Source organism: Protopterus annectens, chromosome 17.part0 (genome assembly GCF_019279795.1).
Source record: "Protopterus annectens isolate FY-2018-M chromosome 17.part0, PAN1.0, whole genome shotgun sequence".
NCBI lineage: Eukaryota > Metazoa > Chordata > Ceratodontiformes > Protopteridae > Protopterus > Protopterus annectens.
In genome coordinates this window covers 535,329,106-535,349,125 of record NC_056751.1, presented here as the reverse complement: position 1 = coordinate 535,349,125, position 20,020 = coordinate 535,329,106, and the positions used below count along the sequence as shown (strand labels likewise).

General features: G+C 40.3%; 1 protein-coding gene across 1 annotated transcript in view; it reads left to right on the top strand.

The window, feature by feature from the left end:
* Positions 1–5,723: 5,723 nt before the first annotated feature.
* Positions 5,724–20,020, top strand: part of LOC122791734 (galactoside alpha-(1,2)-fucosyltransferase 2-like) — an 827,893-nt gene continuing 813,596 nt past the window's right edge. The window contains exon 1 of the mRNA XM_044059642.1: positions 5,724–5,866. The gene's annotated coding sequence lies outside the window, so the exon portion shown is untranslated. The remainder of the gene's footprint in view (positions 5,867–20,020) is intronic.

Sequence of the window (20,020 nt, the reverse complement as noted above, 5' to 3'; positions counted from 1 at the left end):
GCGATATTGCATACTTGAGGGAGCATATGGACTTAAATCTCACTTTAATCAGAGTATTTTTCATTGACATATTTAAAGTCAATTTTTGATTTAAGTCCCTTAAATTAGTGGGACGTGAGTAAACATCCCATGCTGAGTCACATGACTGGCACAATTAGATGATTAGCTCTGCTTGTCACACCTTTGCTTAGCCAGCACAGTGGTGTAGGGAGTGTTAATATGGCTCTTATATATTTGGAGGTATAATCTGGGGATCAGCAATGATCACTTGCAGGCCTGCTTTTCCATTTTCTTATAAGTATCTTCCCTTCACCAACACATAATCCTCCCTGCACTTTTATGCCCCCAAAAGATGTTTTAGTTTTTCACTTTGATGTCCAGTGGCCATTCTTCTGACCATCCTTACAAAGCACATGTTTTACTCTATGTAAAATCTAGGTGACTGCAGAGTCCTTAGTGGAATCACCAAAAGATAATGTCTCCTTCTACCTGCCCTGCAGTATTTACAGAAGGGCCATAGTGACAAGAAAACATCTGCATATATTTACCCATCTCCTTTGTTTACCTTATGCTTCATTCATCTTTATTACCTGTTTTTGATCACTGAGTCACACCTCAACACAGTATAACACCTACAGTGATGCCCTATAATGAATAGACTTTTTGCAAGTCCATAAAAAGAGAAACCGAATGTCTTGCTGATATAGTGCTAATCTGTAGAAACTGTTGTTTCCCAGCATATAACTCCTCAAAGAATTTCATTACAGTTCTCTTAAATACTTTTCAAAATATGGTCTCCTGCTGTCATAAATCCTGTGTCCCAATGAATTACAAATATTGTGAAAAATTTTCTGTAGTGTATAAATCTATACTCTTGACAATGACTGTACAAAAATACTTTAATCCAGAGTTTCTGGCCACTGACCTATTCTCACATGAAGTATAAATCTCACACCAGGTTCTCTAGAAACACCTCCACAACCTGCAGCCTTGTATTAAACTTGACACCCAGCTGCCTTTCAACACCTCATTTAGCTATTTTACTCCTTTTATCTGATTGTTATTACATACATGAAATCATCCTCTGTGGTCTCAGACATAACATAGGCCCAAGGATAAATATAGTAATGCATTTAGAGTAATTAATCAAATAGCACATTCTTTGGAGGTGGAAACAACTAATGCAGCTGGGGAAAATTCATTAATCACTAGGAATAACATACTGACTCCTAAGATAAGGTACTTGGAAGTCAGGACAAATTGCAGCAAGTGAACCAGCATGCTACAAAAATGATATTCTAATCATATATTCTTCAGTCCCATTGCCTTGGCAGCATTTGGGATAATGAGTTCTTTTAGATTTTAGGTTTAATGTTTTCCTAAAATATTCTGTGTGCTGGCTGGCTAGTTTGATTAATCTTGAGTCAGATCATCAGAAATTGCTTTATCTAAAGATGTTCATTAAAAATGCTCAAGTTGCATTTTAGGTACTACAAAAATTCCAAAGCAATTGAGCATGTAGAATGCTTTACTCCCTACAATCTCACCCATGTACATAGGTATGTAATCTACACCTAATAAAATAAAATATAACCTACTCCAGAGTTATGTCACCAGAGACTAAAGTGGCATGTTACATCTAGCAGACCTCTTCCTGCTTTTTTTCCCTTCCATATATTTGCCGAACTCCTGCTTTATCTATTATAGGCCAGCAAATCCTTTCAGTATATCTGCTTATGGTGGTGGTGCTGTGGTAACGTTGTCGCCACACAGTAAGACGCTGTCCGGTCCGATTCTCAGCTAGAGCGTCTTCTGCGTGGAGACATGCGTGAATGGGCGTACCTTCATTGAAGGTTGTGCGTCATGCCTGGTAACTCGGCATGTAAAAAACAACTACCAATCATTAGCGGACCGGAGTTCCGCTGTGGCGACCCCTAACTGGGAAAAGCCGAAAGACACAAACAAACAAACCAGCTGTGCTACAGCCGTATTCCCCCAGTGTCTTCTTACAGGACAAATGCAGAGTAAATGTTATTTGTAAAACCATGATACCCTTCCTATTGCTCACTTCTTCATTCCCTATTTTCTCAGTAACTTTAGTCATCCAAGCCCATTCTTTCCTTTTTTATTGTGTAACATGTCAAGAATATTTTGCTCTTTTTTATTGACTATGTTTTTCTTTTCTGTATTTACTCTATCTTGACCTTATTTATTTAGCTATACTATCTCTTCTGCCTCACTTTTAGTTCTCTTGTACTTCCGGAAATTTATACCCACTGAATTCCATATCATTTGTCATTTCTATCTTGGCTGCCAATTATTTTGAAAACTGTAATGACTTTTTTTTACCTGAAGGTGGCCTACCTTCAACACATTTATTTATAGTTAAAAATTAAATTTCACACGTTTATTTATAGTTAAAAATTAAATTATTCATAGTGGATAAGTTATTTCACTGCCGCCTACCTCTCCATTTCATAACACAGCAGTGATATGAATTAACTGTGAACAAGAATGGAATGGAAATATAATCAAAGAATAATGATATGATGACTGAGACATTAGACTTTTATTCGGTTAGCTAATATTTCTAAGCCAGGTGAATGATCTGATCCAAATAGACCTACCATGACTGAGGTCAAAGGAAAAAAAAACATGCAGAATAATAATACTGGAGGAGAACTACAAAGAGTATTCAGACTAGAAACTTTAGTAGAAGATAAGCATATGCAAAACTGAAATGTAGTTAGCACCAATAGTAGCATAGTAGCTATGCTGACTTTACTTCAGTGAGTAAGTGGTAATTTTGGTTAAGTTTAAGGCCCAGTGACCTTAAAAGCCATAGTCATAACTAGACAAATAATGAAGAATATACAAGTAAGGGACAGTAACTGGCCCTTTCATTAAATTGAAGTAGTAATTTCTTCTTAAATGTGACTATTTCAGGATTTCACTGGTAAGCCAGTCTCAGTCGGTAGTAGCTTAGAGAAGATAAGAATAGCCATGCAATTGGAGTGTAATTCCTAGGAATTTAACATGAACACATTTGGTTTCAGAAGAACTTAAACAGAAGGGTGCATCAGTAATGATTTTAACAATGAACCTTCTTGTCCAGTAAAAGCAGCTGTCATGAGAAGAAGTCATTTGTAAGTAGCATGCAAAGCTCTAGTTCTAATGTTTAATAAATTGGTTGTGTAGGAATTATTTCCTTCTCTTATCGTCCAAAGTGGCCATGAGATGAAAACATCATTACCTGTTAAAAACAACTGCTGTCATGTATTTCATGCAGCACAGTTCAAGCTCAGTCATATGCTGTACTGTGAAAACAAACAGGGAAATCTACTTGTCCCAGCATGGATTAGTGAGTCTAGAAATGTCAAAACAAGAAGGTGGCAAGTGTCCTGTAGTACTTGTAGTGTATGTTTTGCTAGGTTGGGGCTGGCAAGGTTGCACATTGCCTGCATGTTGGACTTGGAGTAGAGGAGGAAGGTGAGGTTTACTTTTCTTTATCCTCTCTATGTTTGTACAACTTCAGAGTAAGAATATTTACAAGTCAAGGATGTGGGAGTTTGCCACTCCATCAGGTGGTACAAGGGGGCTTCTCACTTTACGAAAAAGAAATGTGCATTTTGTGACTTCAGGGGTACCCCTCTTTTGAGACTGTAACGCCCAAGACCTTAATTCACCCCCCTGTACCAACTTAGTGGTTTACTATCAAAATTTGGTAAAGTTTTTGCAAGTGATCACTTACTCGAAAAACATTGTCAAAATTAACAACATCAACCAACCAAAATAATGAAACAAGAAAAATGTCAACAAGTCATATTTGACTTATTGACATTTTTCAAACTTATCTGAACATCTGGTGACGTTCAACGCACATTTTGTGTGGGGGGGGCAAGCCCCCCTACAACCCCCACACCCCCAGCTACTTATATATTACAACTCCGAGATTGCACTACAGTGAGGAAAAGGGCAAAGTTCCCAATCCCCACCATAGTGCAATCTCCAGTCAATATGTCAATCTCACAACAGTGAATGCACGCTAGCATTCGCTGTTGTGGGTTTGACATATTTCGAATCACTGTTATGTGACTTTGAAAACTCCCTTTCAACATTCAAAGTTCACAAAATGGCACTCAAAATTTTCACTGTGTAATCCCAACTTAGTAATGGGTGCTAACTGTAACCCTAACATTGCCCCTTCCCCCAACCCTACACCTTAACTTAATAAAAACCTTGCTGTACATGGCCACTACACAAGTCACACTCAGACACACATACACACATAAACAAACACGAACAACACTACATTTAACTCCTTACCTAACCATGACCCTAAAATACACACACATGGACACAAACATACAAAATCTATCCCCTCACCTATCCTGGCCCTAACTCTGAGTCACACACACACACACACACACACACACACACACACACACACACACACACACACACACACACACACACACACACACACACACAACACACACACACACACACACACAACACACACACAGTCTCACCTCCTCCAGTCTGACTCACCTTTCACAACAAAATAGTCTCTAGACATTTTGAACATTTAGCTATCCATACATTCATTATTAAGCACCACCCTTATCACTCAGTGACCAAACAGACATTTGATCAAATTGAGTGAAACCATATGTATGTACGCATGTATGTATGTACAATCATGCAACATTCACTTGTTGAGTCCTTGTTCATTACACTGCAGTAACAACTTACAGTGCTGTGAGCTGTGCAATGCGCTTATATGCAGTTCTGTATTTGTAATGAAACTTACATTATATATTTATACATTAGTAATGTATGTATGCTTGTAAATTATGTTTTATGTTTTACTCAGTGTCACGCCTTATCGATGCATTTTTTATTCAGTCATTGCCAAGTGCCTCAATGGCAGTATTTTTTTCTTTACTTCTTACTTGTCTTTGTTGTAGTAGCTTGAGTTGTGTGTCAAAATGGTCCCCGGGCCCTTTCACTTACCCAGTTAAAAAAGTATGTATGTAAATAAATAAAACCTAAAAGTTATATTATTGTATAATAACGTTAAAGTTCTCAAATGATTTTTTTAATTGTTGCATATTGTATGGCTTTCATGTAGCATTCTGCAGTTAGAGTCTGCTTCATCTCTGTGCTCAAATCATAAAGTAGTAAAATGAAGAATTCTTTCAGTATGGCTTGTTTACATTTGTTTTCCTTATAAGGTAAAGAGCATGTAAGCAGCAGTTCCTAGAATGTCGGAAATTAAACTCACCAGTTAATCTACCCTAACTCATCTTTGCAGAAAAATGTTTTACTAATGTTTGCAAATATAAAGCACAAATTACTTAGATTGAAGAACTAAGTAAAAACTTCACATTGTCATAGTGCAGTGGTCCTTTAAGCACCTCACAAGGGTGGAAATATTGAACTCTACTCCCAGAAGAAATTAATCTAGCAGTGAAGTAAACAGTCAAGAGAAAATAAAAGAGCTTTGGCAAACGTGAACTGTGCAGCTTTAAATGTTCCCTGATCTTTCCTAGCATTTAAAAGGATTACTCACATTCAGATAAAAAAAATGAAAGATGAGAGGCGAACATGTTTAAACTGCCCAGACAAGTGTATACAAGTAAACACACACAGACCCACACTCGCACGTAGAAGCTTGCTTCAGTCAACGATGCCTGTTAATGCCTTAATGCATCTGGTCAGTGAGTATTGCTTTTTCCTTCCTGTTTAAGTAGAAATCGCTAAGGAAGTGCACGTATATAGTTCTCTCTGAGCTAATGGAATTCTCTGATAATGTTTTCAAATCATCCAAAGCATGTAATTACGAAGATTATAGGTCTGCAAGGTAATGAATAATCACATATTTTCAACTATCTGTTACTCTTTTATAGTAATGAAGCTTATTTATGTTTTGTCGTGGAGTAAATATTATTTTCTGTCAAGTGTGCTACAGTTACTTAGAGGGAGTAAAGGTTGTGATGTGCACATCTCAAATCACTGCTGTAATAATAATGTATGACAGTACGACAATCTTGTGCAGCTGCCCTGGTGTTTATTAGTGTTTAATAGTGTTTTTGCTTAGAACGACTCCTGTTATGTCTTACTGGTGTGTTGTATGCTCTATGGTTTCAACATAGCAGACTTTTAGTGACATCATATTTGTGTTCATGTGATCTTTAGGGTAATGTAAGCATAAAAGTATATTTCAAAACAGTTAATTTATATTGTTTAATGTCTGGTTGTAGAAAACAATACCATGTGAAAATAGTTTCATGAAGTAAAGTTGCAGGATCTCATGTAAATGTTTTCTGCAGTGGAAAAATATGTAGTATAATATGTTTCATTCCAGCAATAACACTTTCACTTTCCATCAGGTTTCCTTTACATTCATTAAACAAAATAAAAGCTGCTTCAACATGCTAGCAGAAAAGAGAAATGAAACAAGCAACATATTTTGTGCATCTTTAATATATAAGCAGTAGCATGTCGTACAGTATGTATTCTGATGTCTTATTTTCATACATTAGGTGTGTCGTGGTTTTCACATGCTGAGATCTAAATGCCATTGCATGAAACTAAGAAGGCACAGTTGTGTAAGTAAACTGATGATAACAGCAGATGTTTGAATGATCACTGCTGCAGCATCCTAAAATACATGGGCCAAGAATAAAACAGCTGACTAGCTTCCAAAGCTTCAGGGCAATTTTCACATGCAGAACCTTTATGTCAGCTTTGGTTGAGCTGACTAAAATACAGGTTTGGGTGTCAAGCCTTTCAGCACTTTCATGGAAACAGACAGAGAGTGAGGGAAGCTAAAGCCTGGAGAGAACAATGCTAGGAAAATAAAAATAAACGTCCAAACCCTGTCATAAGAAACACACAAATAAGAGGGGTGGAGGGTGTGACTACTGCAGCAGTAAGTTTATTCAAGTTTATAGAGCTAAGTATATTTTCTGTGTTATTCTGTATTATAGAGCTAAATTGTCTGCTTGATATCTGTGTCTTACTGCTCTGCAAATCTATAGAAAACAGTATATATATTTTTTTATAATTTGCACATTCCTTACATCTGTGTTGAAACTGTTCCCCCACCCCCCTTCCTATTCTTGGTTGTAGTTTAAATTTGGTGGCTTTTGCAGTGCCCACCCCACTGTAGATTTGATCTAAGACACTCCCCTAGGACATCTCTTTACCGCATTCTACCTAATAAACCCTTTCTGTACTTGCTTTTAGTCCTTTTTAATTTAATTACATTTTTTCAAACTGTGTGTGGACGAATATTGCTACATATTCAAGTGTGCAAGCTTGCACTGCATGAGAATTGTATTTACTACTTTACTACTGCTTTTGCTACTTTTCTTAAAAAAAAAAAAAAAAAAAAAAAAAAAAAAAAAAATGTCTTCTGCTTTTACTGTACTTGTGTTTCTTCCTACTTTATTTTGCTTTTGCGTCATCTTAAACGTTCTCAATTGTATTTATTACTGCTTGGTGTAACTCATTCTAAGCCTTTTAGTTTAAACACTTGGGCTTCAGACCAGTTTTACATTGAGAGGGTTTGTGGTCTGCACTGTAGTGGCAGAACAGGTAGCTTACATCCTTCTAAGTTGGGAACTGCTGATTGAGGGCTCAGTGTCTGTTATTCTAGAATTGTATTAATTCTGGTTTAAGCACTTGGGCTTTCAGGCCAGTTATTTTACATTAAGAGGGTTCGTGGTCTGCACTCTTGTGGGAGGAGAGGCTGGACTCTGCCCTTCTGAGCTGGGAATTTCTGGTTAAAGGCTTATAGTGTATGTATATCTGAACTGCTTCTTACTGAAATTGGTACACCTTGTTTGCTGTAGCATAGACTAGATCCAGGCCTGCTGAATCTAGCTTTGTTTGTATAACTTGAGCACTAATCCAGGCATTATTTAAAGTATTCAGTTGTATTTATTACTGCTTGGTAGTAACTTGGTTAAAGTGTAGCTATCATTCTAAGTCTTTTGGATTAAGCACTTGGGCTTCAGACCAGTTGTTCTACATTAGGAAGGTTTGTGGCATGCACTGTGGTGGCAGGACAGGTAGCTTTCATCCTTCTAAGTTGGGAACTGCTGATTGAGAGCTCAGTGTCTGTTATTCTTAAAGTGTATTAGCTCTGGTTTAAGCACTTGGGCTTCAGGCCAGTTATTTTACATTAAGAAGGTTCGTGGTCTGCACTCTTGTGGGAGGAGAGGCTGGACTCTGCCCTTCTGAGCTGGGAATTTCTGGTTAAAGGTTTATAGTGCCTAAATATTTGAACTGTATCTTACTGAAATTGGTACACCTTGTTTGCTGTAGCATAGACTAGATCCAGGCCTGCTGAATCTAGCTTTGTTTGTATGCTTGTTATTTCCCTGGAACGCTAATTCCACCTAAAACATGGCTTCTCAGTGCTTCTGTGGATCCCTAGTGATATCTGCATTGCTTACTGTACTTATTTCCTTGCTTTGCTTGAAAGAAAGTTACTGTTTGTCGTTTTTGCATTTAAGTTACCTGTAACACATTGCACTTGTTACCTGGCACTTGCTCACTAAAGCAATTATAAGTCAGCACTAAAAATTAAAAGCACTACACCCTCGCTCCCCATTGGCCCTTGTTTTCAATTATAAAGGAATTCCCAATATTATTCTAGCATGTCCAAAGGTCAGTTGTCAATCTCCTCTCTGGTCCAGCTGGTGAATATGGGAATCTTGAGGCAATGTTACAACTGCCTCATGTACACAGACAACCCTCTCCTCCTCCCAACAAATTCCAACACATGTGAGAGATGCAACCATATAGCCAAACTGGAGGCTAAGCTCTCTCAACTCAGTACTGGCAAAACCAGTCAGGAGGAGAAGGAAACCACACTCACTACAATTCCAGTCTCACATAGACCTACCACGACAGCAAACCAAACACATAATCACACAAAAACATACTCGGAGGCTCTAAATAAAGATCTGCCTAAGCAGCAGAGACCTCCAAAGCAGACACCCAAGCAACCGCTACCCCAAAAAAACACGTGCAACACATATCTCACAAAGCCAGTGTGCCGAACAGTCACAGCCCTTAAGGCTAAACAACACACCTGATACACTTGTAATAGGTGACTCTATCGTCAGGCACACTGGCGTCCCGCTCACCAGGCTGAACAAGGAGAAGGTCACGGTGAGCAGCCTGTCTGGCGCTAGGATCCGCCACATAACACAAGCACTCAGGTCACTCCTAGGCAAGTACAAATATGACTCAGTCATTGTCCATGCTGGTGTGAATGACCTGAGACGTACCTCCCTGGACTACATGAAAAGAGACATAGAGGAGCTCTCTGAGCATGTAGCCCAGGCTGGTATGACCCTGACCTTGAGTAGCATCTTACCCTCACCAAGAATGATGCCACAGTATGAAGACAAGATGATCAATTTCAACAATTGGCTTAAGTATTGGTGTCATTCAAAGGGGATCCAATGCCTATCAGCTTGGGATGATATGCACGACAAGCCACGATGCTTTGCTAGGGACGGCTTGCACCTGTCACCCTGGGCTTTCGGATATTGGCAAAGGCTCTTGCTACCCCCATAGTGCCTTTTTTAGGCAAGGCTCAAAAGACAAACCCACCTCCATAGGTATCACAAGGGATAAGAAACTAAGAGTAATGCTACTCAACGCTAGAAGTCTAAACCTCAAGATGCACGCACTCGAAACTCTCCTTAGCATGGAGAACATCGATATCTGTGCAGTAACAGAAACCTGGTTCAGGGGTCCTGAGAGCACCCCAGCACTACCAGGTTATACCTCATACCATGCTTTTCGCCCCAAAACTTGGACCGAACCACAAAAGGAGGGGGAGTATCGATATTCATCAAAGATACCCACACCTCCAGGTTGGTGGCAAAGCACGGAGCATCAGAGACTATCCATGTGCAACTAACAGTGGGTAAAACTGCCTTCCAGTTTATAGCCTGCTACAGACCACCCTCCCAAACCCAGGAACCCCACTCGGCCTTCCTGAGAACACTGGAAAATATGAAGGTCTCTCGAACACCATTATATTGGGCGACTTCAACTACCCAAACATAGATTGGGAGCATTACTCTAGCTCCAACACCCTTGCCCAAAGGTTCCTAGAATTCATAAACTCAAATGCTATGGAACAACTTGTTACCACTCCCACAAGAGGGGAAAACATACTGGACCTGATCATCACCAACATGGGGACTCTATGCTCCAGACCAGAAGTGTATCCCTCACTGGTAAGATCAGACCATAAACTGATCTCACTGGATATTCACATCCTGACCCCACCCCCTGCCCAGAAAACCACAGTGAAAAACTTCTCTAAAGCAAATTTCACACTCCTCAAAACCGAGGTGGAATCCTTCAAAGCCCCCGGGCCTGTGGAAAATACGGCCCAGACCGCAGAATCCTTTATAAATGCATTCTATGAACACCTTCAGGACTGCATGGATCATGCAATCCCAAATAAAACCAAGACCCAGTCCTCCAAAGGCAGACGACCTGTCTGGTGGACCCCAGCCATAAACCAACTATACAATAGAAGGAGGAAGCTACTACATGATAGAGCAAAATCCCAAAAAGGGAAGGCATCTCTGATCAGTATTAGCAAAAAACTAAGGGCACTCATAAAATCGTCAAAGGCCAGCTTCGAGAGAAAAATTGCACAGGACACTAAGGATAATCACAAGGCTTTCTTTAGTTATGTTAGGAACCTGGGTGGGAATTCCCAGATATGCTCAGAATTAGTCCAAAATGACAAAAAATACACTGATTCCACAGACATTGCCAACATCCTAGCTGACAGGTTCAGTGCAAACTTCTCCCCCCCCTCCCCACCAAAAGGGCAAATATCTATCCCAGCAGAGTGCTGCCCCCCTGACATCTCAGATGCTCAGGTGGGAGCCGCCCTCTCCAAAGCAAAAAACACAGCATCAATGGGACCAGACAGTGTCTCAGGCTGCGTCCTACATGAACTCCAAGAAGAGCTAAACCCAAACATAAAACTACTGTTCAATCTCAGCCTTACTACAGGATATGTACCCAAAGAGTGGCGTACAGCAACAGTGGTCCCTCTCCACAAAGGTGGTGCCTCAATGGACCCTGGAAACTATCGCCCCATAAGCCTGACTAGCTTGGTCTGCAAAGCTATGGAAAGGATCATCATGGACCTCATAAATAAAGATATTGGGGACCTACAGACACTGGATCCTACCCAGTTTGGCTTTGTTAAGGGCAGATCCTGCCTCTTAAACCTGGTTGACTTCTTTGAAACAGTCACCAAGGCCATTGTGAAGGGAAGGTGGTCCACACAGCTTATCTGGACCTCGCAAAAGCCTTCGATACAGTACCCCACTCGGGCATTATAGATAAGCTCACCAGCTTAAATATAAACCCCTATGTCACTTGATGGGTTGCAAACTGGCTCAAGGACAGAACCCACATGGTTAGAATTGCTGGAGCCATGTCAGACTCCAAACCAGTTACAAGTGGCGTCCCACAAGGCTCAGTCCTGGGACCTCTCTTGTTTGGTATATATTTCTCGGAGGTACAGGCCAACACGGAAGGACTGTGGCTGACCAAGTTTGCAGATGACTGCAAACTGGGCACCATAATCGACTCTCCAGCCGACACAAGCATCCTCCAAAAGGGCCTCGTAGAAACAGACAACTGGTGCCAGAGCCATGGCCTCAAGCTAAATGCCAAAAAGTGTATAGTCATCCCCTTTGGCAAAAACAAAGTGCCCACAAATTACCACATAGGTAGTAATCCATTAAGTACAGAAGAAGTAATTAGGGACCTGGGGACCCAAGTTGATAGCAATCTCTCATTTGACAACCACGTGGCCAAAGTGGTTAGACAAACATTTTATATAGCCCACCTAATCATGAAGGGATTCACATCTAGCTTAGGGGAGGTCATCGTGCCTCTTTACTCATCCCTCATCAGGCCCATAATTGAGTACAATGCCCCTTTTGGGATGTACCTTACCAAACACCTGCAGCAACTGGAAAGACCCCAAAAGTACCTCACCAAGAGGATCAAAGGGCTCAAACAGATGCCATATGCTGCCCGGTTAAAGAAACTCCAGCTCTACTCAGTGGCATACCGCCTGCTCAGAGGTGTCCTGTGCCTGACGTATAAGGCCATGTCCAACCCGGAATTAAGGGACATGCTGCACCTCAGAAAATCCAAATCCCATCGAGCTACATGCTCGAGAGACTTGAACCTCAGCACTGAAATAAATAGGACATGCTGGAGGGACAGATTCATAACCCAGAGGCTCCCTTCACTCTGGAATAAAATCCCAGTCCAGGTTAGGCAGAGTCCCTCATTGACTCTTTTCAAGAGGAATCTTGATGAGTGGATGGGAGATCGTAGGTTTACCCCGGGTATCACTTCTGTGTCACTGTTAGACAGAGGCACAGTATACTAACCTCGAAAAAGGGCATAGCAAAATTAATTTAAAATGGGTGGCGAAAGCCAAACATACTATGGCTAGGCTTATAAATGCCCTAGGGCAGATAGCCTAGTATGAACCTATGAACCTATGAACCTATGAACAACTGTACTATGTTCATGATTTGGTCACTGCTGAACTAGCCTAAGCTATGTGGGTAGATTACCATAGTTTAGAAGAATTGGGAGGTGGAAGGGGAACGGACCAGGAGACCCTGAAGAATGGTCCTAGCAAAGTCTGTCCTAGACCTAGAAAAAATATAATTTACAGGCTTTGTAAAAGTCACCATACAGGACCAAGATGCTAAAATCCAACCCTTTCCAAAAAAAAAAAAAAAAACCAAAAAGAGACAAATCCAAAGCCCTTGTAGAATGAGACTTGACCTTGCCTGGAATAGTCTTGTTGTGGTGAGTTTAACAAAAAGTAATAGAACAAGACATCCATTTGGAAAATAATCTGTTTTGACACCAGTAGTCCTTTTATTTATTTATTTATTTTACCTTCACAAGAAATGAGCAACTGATCAGAAGTTCTAAAAGATTTTGTTCTGCCATGATATCTGTGGACATCCAGGGTGTGGAGTATCCTTTCCTCCTTCACTCTTAGGCTATGGAATGAAGACAGGTAGATATATAGCTTGGCTAAAGGTAAACACAGATACCACTTTAGGTATAAATGAAGAGAAACCCTATATTTGTGGACAATGAGATAAGGCTGACCCACCATAAGAGCTTGCAATTCAGTTACAGAGGTCAAACCAATAATTAAAACTGTTTTCCATGTTAAAACCTCAAGTTAATCTGATGACTGGTTCAAATAGAGCAAGTGCTATTTTTTCTAAAACAAAATTAAGATTCCAAGGAGGAGCCACCTGCTTTTTATGAGGCTTTGCATGTAATGGGTCTATATCACATTATCAAAATTCCAAAATATCAAACACCATAAGCTCGACCTTGGAATATCGAAATGTGATATATTCGAATGCACAAACACACCAAAATACATAATCCACACATACTACTTCTTCTTCTTTTGGCTTTTCTCGGTTAGGGGTTGCCACAGCGGATCACCTGTCCGCTCATGATTGGCAATGGAGTTTTACAGTGTTGAGTTGCCAGCCCGGCGCCCAACCTTCCACAGAAGGCACACACTCACACCTAGGGTCAATTTAGAGTGCCCAATCCACCTACAGCATGTCTTTGGGATGTGGGAGGAAACCGGAGCACCCGGAGGAAACCCACGCGACCACAGGGAGGACATGCAGACTCCGCACAGAAGGCATCAAGTGACAGTGTAAATACCTTATTTGAAAACTCTGCCCCCTAGTGAGTTGACTGCCCACAGGCCCAGCTGAATGAACACACACTCCCACCCCAGTCAATGAGGCACAGCATACATAGAAGTTAACCCATTCCCTCCAGTACAGCTCTTCTGAATGCGTCCTTTTAACTCCCAGGTGGTGCATGTGGAGTAATGCCATTACAGATTTTGATGTTGTGCAAGTTGTATGGATCCATAAGTAATTTATTTAGGAACAGAATTTGCATACACACTTCACAAAACCCTACACTAAACCGTACATACACTACTAGCTATCCACTTACATTAACCCAACCCTAACCCTAAGGTCCCTAACTAACGCACACTCACCTTACCCGCTCCCTAACCCTAAGGTCCCTAACTATCGCACACTCACCTTACCTGCTCCCTAACCCTAAGGTCCCTAACTATCGCATACTCACCTTACCCGCTCCCTATCCCTAAGGTCCCTAACTATCGCATACTCACCTTACCCGCTCCCTATCCCTAAAGTCCTTAACTATCACACACTCACCTTACCTCGGCCTGTTCACACACTTACTTTAACCCAGTCTGTCACCTTCGCACCACTGTCGAGGAAATAGCGAAGCCGCAGAAATGGCCCACTGAATACTTTCCCTAGGAAAATATTCGGTGTTCTGCAGCTTTGCTATTTCAAGCGTTCGCTGAATAGGGGTCGATATTAGAACATTCGATGTTTTAACACTTCGATGTTCTAATATAGACCCGCATGTAATACCACCTTTCAAAAACATTTTTAAATGGCAATGAGTCAAGAGGGGGATACGTGAGCAGACATGCTAAGATGGCTGACAAATTAACCTTGACTGAAGAGTAAGATAGACCATAAGATAGTAATTCATGCAAATAATATAGAACCAGAGAAATATTAGCCCTGAATGTGTGCTGGTTCTTTTATTCACACTAACTAGAAAACCTCTTCTATCTGCTAATATAAAATTTTCTTGTAGCAGGTTTTCTTGCCTCCATTAATACAATCCGCAGTTAAAAAAAAAAAAAAAAAACCTGCCTAAAAGGTATTAAAACCCTATCATCCAAGCATCAGTTGTAGTTTTTTGGGGATCAGGATATATCAAATACCCCTGGTCTTGTGTGATTAAATCTAGTCAATGAGGAAGGTTGTGGTAATTGTACCTAGCCATTTCTGAAGAAGGGAGAACCACTATTTCTTGGGCCGAAGAGAGTCAACATAATGATCTTTGGGGAGTCCTTCTGAATTTTCAGAATTACCCTGGATATTAGTGGAAAGGGTGAAAAGCATACAGAAACATTCCTGCCCAAGTAAAAAAAAAGGCATTTATCTTCCAGGCCTTCTTGCATGGTGTCCTGGAGGCATAATTTGGCCAACTAATTGTTTAGAGCAGAGACAAAAAGATCTATTTGAAGTGTCTCCCTCAAATGGATAATATCTTGGAAGACCCTTTGATTCAGTTTCTATTCTTGAGGGTCTATCCTGGTCCTGCTCCACTTGTCTGCTACACAGTTTTGCACTGACAGAATGTAAGATGCTTATAGAGTGAGACTGTGCTGAAAAGCTGTATCCCAAGCTACCATGGCTAGTCTACACAGAGGGTAAGATCTTGTGACCCCACCCTCATTGTTTGTTTATGTACCACATTACTGTGGTGTTGTTTGTAAACACTTGAAGAGGTCTGGGGATAATGGATGATTCAGAGAACTTAAAGCATTTATAAGAGCTAATATCTCTTTTATGTTTATGTTTTGGTGTGTTGTTTTTGTTCCAAAGACCTTGCATTTTAATCCTATTGACATTGTTTTCCAAGCAAAGTCTGAAGCATCTGCTGTGACTGACTGTGCTGCAGCAGGAAGGGAGAATGGGAGATGTGGATTCCAACAAATATGATGTCTCCACCATAAATTGTCTCTTTCCACAGACCACAGAACTGGAATCTGAAAAGTCAAGGGATGTTGAAGCTGGATCATAGAAGTTTCAGGGGCCATGGGATATTTCTCATGTGGAGTCTTGCATGAGATGTTATGAGTTTCATAGATGCCATGAGACTCATAATCCTGAGGAATTCCCTTGCTGAGATGGAAAACATAGTGGAAAACCTCAGGAATAGATCTGAATGTAGATCTATTTTTAGCTGTGAAGGAAAAGATCTTTGAATTGTGTCCAGGAGACACTCTAGAAAGAAAAAAACAGTCCTTGTGAGAAGGAGTCAAAAAAGATCAAAAAAGACATCTGGATATTCTCACAGAATCCCAGTCTATGTAGGAGATTCCTTACCAAAGTGAGAGATGAGATTCCTGAAACTTTGAAAAAGACTGCAAAGATAAGCAAGTTATCTAAATACAAACCAAAAAAAAGTTAATTATTTGCAATCTGTAGTAGGCTATCAAAGGACCTAGACATTTTGTGAACACCCTTGGTGCATCAGATACTCCAAAAGGTAAAGCAGAGAACTGTTAACATGATCCAGACACAGAAAACCTTAAGAAACATCTAAAATCAGGATCTATATGAATGTGGTAATATGCATCTTTAAATATAAGGTTGCTAGAAAATTCAAATGAGTAATAAGGGGCAACAGGTTGTTGAACTTGTGTATATCATGAACTGGTTCTGAAAGGAAAGACCCAGGAATCATCTCCAAGAATCTTCTTTCTTTGGCACTAGAAACATCCTTGAATAAAACCCTTCTCCAAACTTAAGGATCACTTAATTTGACCTGTTACTAATAGCCTGCATTTAATTGCTGGAACCTGTGTTCTGAGAGACTGGCTTCCAGACAATCTGCAAATAGACAGAGCTGAGTATATGTTTTGTGGTGATATTAACCCCGAGTACCTTCTCATGGCGCCTATGTGCTTAAACCCGAGTGCGCCATGGGAAGATACAAATTTCAAGCCTTTACCCCCGAGTGCCTTCCACAAGCGAGACCAACTGTCATCCACATTTATACTTCACCTTAATGTTAAACAAGCTGAAATCATAACAGAATGTGTAAATTACCTTCTGTAGTTACGATTCAGCTTGTTATTACATTAAGGTACCATTAAAGATTGTGTAGAAAATTGTGTTTGCAAGTTCTTCGTAAAGCAAGTGGTGGCAGCCAATCGGATTCTTGCAATCCAAGCCACCACTTGCATAACACCTCCACCCCCAAACTAAATTTCTTTTGTCTCCTATAAATAAATAGAGGGTCCAGCAGCAGGTATTTCTTTTCTTTTTCCAAAGATTTGGAGATTTCACCTGCCGCTGGATCCTCTTTTTTTACTACCGACATTCTAAGATTTCTCGGATCACACTATTGTCATTCCCGGTCAGCTTGGCTCTTTTTTGTGTCTTCCAGTAAGCTCTCATTTATTTTTTACTTTGGCGTCTGGTTTTTCAAAGAGTTTTTTTTTTTTTGCTGGCAGCTGTGCAGAAATATGGAGATGCAAATAAAACTAAACGATCGTGATCTTGTTCTGCTATAAAAGTTTAGGTTTAGCTGCGCGGTAGGTTTGACCTTTATTGTATGTTATGGTGTTTCAAGTGAGTGTACTTTGTTTACTGCCATATATGATACATACTGAGATGCTGCTCTTTTCCAAGTTTTGTATCATGCCAGTTTTTGTTAGTCACCAACGTGGCTATAAATTAGACTTCAAACTTTTTTAAACGTTTCCAGTGAAAGCGAAAGTATGTTTAAGTCAATGTCCTTTTCTGAGCAAGCTGAGGGAACTCATGTGCTTTTGAGTAAAGGCTTGGATTTTTTTTCACGTTGTACTGCTTTTAATATATCTGTTATTAGACATCACTCCTAAGAAAACAGAAGTTCCACTTGTTGAGGCAGTTTCTGAAGCTAGACACAACAGGAATTTTCTGTAGAAAATGTTTCTGCTTCCACAGTAAAATCTAAATTGGACACTGTATTATCTCAGGAAATGAAACATGAAGCATAGTAAGTCTGCAGTTTGATTTGTTAGTATTTGGTGATATTCGCATGATACGCTATTTTGCGTTTGTGAGTGATTTTAGTAGCATCCAGAAATTGTTGCAGTTTGTAGTTAGACATGTAGTTAGACATGTATTGTTTAAAACGCAAATATCCTGCGATTTGTAGTATTGCTTTTGTATTATGATTAGACAGCATTTCAGTGGAATGCCATTTGAAAAGGAAACGATAGTTCGTGTGCACATTGATTCGGTGTATGTTAGATGTAGAATATTTCATGTGTGAAAGCATAGTTCTGAAGGAATTAGTCTGTCTGAACTGGGTGATTGTATGCCTTGGATTGAAGTGGTGATCTGCTTGTGTTACTGCAAACAGCACTCATTCTGAAAAGCATCATGCATTGTGCGTTTCCTGTGCCTGGCGTGGGAAGCACCTCTCTGATGTAAATGGGAAAACTGTAAGTGGATCCTGTTAGTTTTTGTAACTGTCTCATTGCTGAACTTATCCATAGTAAGTAAGGCTCGTTCCTCGAGGGTAAAACAAAATTCTTCCATTTACTGTCTCCCTGGGTACTGTGGCTGTGCGCAGGGGTTTTCGTTCATTTCTTGGTTACATCTGGAAGGTGTTTTCTTTGTTGAAGTACTCTTTCCTGGTACTGTTCTGAAGTATAATTTATTGAGAATTATAAAAGTCTGTGTGTGTGTGAAGTAGCGCTTTAGATCGTTTGCAGGAAATTAACCTTTTCATTGTAACTGTTTAATCTACTGTTATATGCTATTTTTAAATGTTACAAATGCAATGCGGACTAGGAATGAAACTCTGGGAGTGATTAATGAAGGCAGTCAGCCAGCTACATTGTAGTTTCCTGCTTAGAAATGTTGGTTCAGGCATTGCTTTTGCTGTTATTGCATCTGTTTCTAATCAAATTAGCATTCTTGACCCTACAGAGCAAGTAATTCTAGCCCTTCTATATGAAAGCTATTTGCTTTCCTCTGAAATGGGGTGACTTTAGTACTAAGCTCCAGTTGCACCTTGCAGGTTTGAGAAGGCTCATTTCCAGCATTTCTAAAAAAGCTCCCCTCAGGTCAGTTCTTGCTATGCAAGACTGTGCTTACTGAGAGACTTTCTAAGGATTTGTTAGGCAGGATAGAAGCATGTTTTTACTGTTCGGTGGTGTACAAATTGATAGCTACCCAGTGTTCATTCATGTTTTACTACTCCATTTGTTGACCTTCCCTGGTCATTTTTCCCATACAAAAAAAAAAAGAGAGAGGCTTAATAATTATGGGGGTGTCATCTTTACAAACTCTGCTTCGCATGATAGTCAAACAATTGCAGAAGCTTATAAACTGAAGTCCACAGTGAGAGTTTGTCTTTCTCCCTATTTCTTTAAAGTTCACAGAATTCATGGAGTGAGAAAAAAACACCAAATTCCTGGCCTTTGCAGCAAGCTCACTGGGCAAGTACTTAACATTTCTTAAGTTCTTGTGAAAACACATGGGGCCAGATTCAGGAAGGCTTACACGGAGTTCAAGAGTAGTGTAAGCCTCCGTGTAAGCCTCCTGATTCAGGAACAGCCCAAATCTCCGTGAAAGAGACAGCTAACACGTCTCTTACACGGACTGGGCGTGGAAATGCTCAATACCTCATTTGCAGCTCAAAGATATGCAAATGAGGTATCTGAGCGATCCACGAAGCAGAAACCAGTCCGTGTAACGGACGTGTTAGCTGCAGAAATGTACTCAGCTGACAACTGAGTACATTTCTGCAAAATTAAAAACGGAGTTATGTCAGCTCCAAATAAAGGGTGCATATGTTTCATGAAGCATGCCAATGGCCAAATATGTGGCCATTGGCATGAAAAAGTGTTGCAAAAATAAGTTATATAACTTTTTTTTTTTTCACGAGATTTCTGGGTTTAACTGCAGCGCACACCCGCGCAAACTGGGTGCGCTACCTAAAACTGAAAACCGAAGCTTATAAGCCCACAATTGTGGGATTTATGTATTACATGTAATGTCAATGGAGGGACTTGCAGACCAAAAACAATATGGCCTCCGTTTAGTGGTTGTCAAGGGGGGGAAGCTCCGTGTAAGACATGTAACTAGTCATTACTAGGCAATCCTATGTAAATGAGGGTTACAATACTGAATCACACTGCCACATAGGTAATGAGCACTTTCTGAGTAGTGTAAGAGTTAGAGAAGGGGGAGGAACAGAGTAAGAGGTAGGTGACATCACGGGGGGGAGGATAGCAATAAATGTACCAGATTGGAGGGCA